Source organism: Dromiciops gliroides, chromosome 6 (genome assembly GCF_019393635.1).
Source record: "Dromiciops gliroides isolate mDroGli1 chromosome 6, mDroGli1.pri, whole genome shotgun sequence".
In the NCBI taxonomy this organism is placed as follows: domain Eukaryota; kingdom Metazoa; phylum Chordata; class Mammalia; order Microbiotheria; family Microbiotheriidae; genus Dromiciops; species Dromiciops gliroides.
The window spans coordinates 143,744,805-143,747,117 of NC_057866.1; the positions used below are offsets into that span (position 1 = coordinate 143,744,805).

General features: G+C 34.8%; 1 non-coding gene across 1 annotated transcript; it reads right to left on the bottom strand.

Annotated features, from left to right (window-relative positions):
* Nucleotides 1–1,865: 1,865 nt before the first annotated feature.
* On the bottom strand, nucleotides 1,866–1,969 carry LOC122733113. The gene has a single exon (XR_006353713.1). It is a non-coding gene; the product is annotated as a U6 spliceosomal RNA (small nuclear RNA).
* Nucleotides 1,970–2,313: the final 344 nt, after the last annotated feature.

Genomic DNA, 2,313 nt, shown 5'->3' on the forward strand with positions numbered 1-2,313 from the left:
TGGAATTGTCTGTCAGTATTATAATTCCATTCTGGATCCTTTAGAGGCCATGCCACAACAGCCTGAGCCTTCACAACAAGGGCATTTCCTGCTGAGATAATATCTGCAATCTCAGCCTGGGATAATAAAGTTTCCATAAGGCAAGTAACATCAGCCCAAGTGGGTTGATATGCATTAAATATAGTCCTTAACTGTGAAATTACAGTGTTTGGATTTTTCTCAAAACTAGGAATGATTGATTTCCATGCGTTCAAGTCACTTGGTCTAAAGGGGCTATGTTTTCTGACTTGAATTGGTATTCTTTTTTGGTATGTTCTATAGCTTCCTGCAGGTGGAGCAGTTTCTGTTGATCTGATTCTAAAGATTGGTCAATATCTGTTTCTGAACTAGGATTATCTCCAGCAGAGGGAGCTATCGTAGCATCTCTCTCACCACGTGGCACTCCTTTTTTCTCTTTCCACATCACAATATTGCTAATAAAGAGGATTAAAACTATAATTACTAGAGCTATGTTTATATTTTCAGGGTTAAATTCATATTTAGCTATGATACTCTCAGTAAAATTAAACATATGCCTGGTGAAGGGAACAGATTCTCTTACTCCATTATGCCAAAGGTTTCATCCTACGTAGATGATGAAAAAGCCCTTAAGACAACGAGAAAAGACTGAGTAGGCCATCTGATTGAATCTGGACATTAAGTAGTCTGAAAATTCTCCAATAAAGAAAAGCATCAGGAAAAAAAAAATATTCAAACATGTTGCCCTTTAAAATGGACTGGTTTTTCTCCTGAAGCAAGGCTTTTAGAGGCTTAAATCAAGGGAGATTAGGCAAATGAGAGAATGTCGGTGAGGGGAGGTAAGTGAAAGTCCACCAAATTAGCCAGCTTGTGGCCAAACTAGGAAGGGTGGGAGGGTCCTTAAGGTCCCTTCATAGTGGCCAAACTGTGATCACCTTAAATAAAAAAGCTTCAGAACCAGTCTTTTTTTTTTTTTTTTTTTTTTTTTAGTGAGGCAATTGGGGTTAAGTGACTTGCCCAGGGTCACACAGCTAGTAAGTGTTAAGTGTCTGAGGCCGGATTTGAACTCAGGTACTTCTGACTCCAGGGCCAGTGCTCTATCTACTGTGCCATCTAGCTGCCCCAGCACCAGTCTTACAATCCAGTTAACTAATCAGCAGTCAATCACTCTCACTTGATTCAATCAGTCTAGATTAATCTCCAGGTGGGTCTCTGAGTATCCGCTAAGTCCCATTATTTCATCACACTGTGAATGTATTGTATATATGTCTCTGAATCCTCTTTAATTTATTTGTACTATAGATCTGATAGTTATATTGTTGGATCAAAAGGTAAACATGGATGAATAACTTCTTAGGCATATTTCCAATTTTTTTGTTTTCAAAATAGTCAGACAAGTATAAGGTTATACTCACGATGTATTAATATACCTGTTTTCCTAAAGGATCTCCAGTATTTGTCAATTTTGCCTTTCTGATGTAGGATAATACTTGGCCTTTTAAAATCTCCATTTCTCTATTAATGATTGAGATTATTTAATAATTTTCCCCCAATTACTTAGGTATGACTTTTTTTGTGTAAAGAGTGTTTTGTAATTTTATTCTTGAAGTTCCTATATATGTATCGGCAGGTAGGTGCCCAAGTATTTTAGATTATGCGTAGTTACTTTTAATGTAATTTGTTTTTCTACCTTTTCCTGATAGATTTTGTTACTAATGTAAAGACTGATGATTTGTTTATGTTTATATTAATGTATACTGCAAGTTTGGTTAAGTTGTTAGCTGTTTTGATTCATTTTTAGTTGACTCTCTAGGGTTCTCTAAGTAAATCATAATATCTGCAAAAAATAAAATATGTAATGCTTCACAGATTTTCATATCATCCTTCTATAGGACCCATGCTGATCTTCTCTTTATCATTCTAATTTCAGTATTTGTGTTAATGAACAAACAGCAGGAAGCTACATTCCTTCAACTCCTCTTTGATGCCAATTTTGGTCATTATAATTATACAACATGGATTTTTCTGTTGCTGTTGATGATGATCTTACCATTTACATTATTTAATTCATTCTGTGTATTATTTGTTTTTTTCCCCTTTATTTTGCTATATTTTCTACATAGGTTTACAGTTTCCTTGGATTCTTCATTTGTGCTATTTCTTATGGGAGTCATTCTATTATATGACAAATTTTTATCTATGCCACAATTGAAGGGCACCTACTTTTATTCAAGTTTTAGGGTTTTTTTTACAACAACAAAAAAAAGTTGCCACAAATATTTGGATTATTTTTTT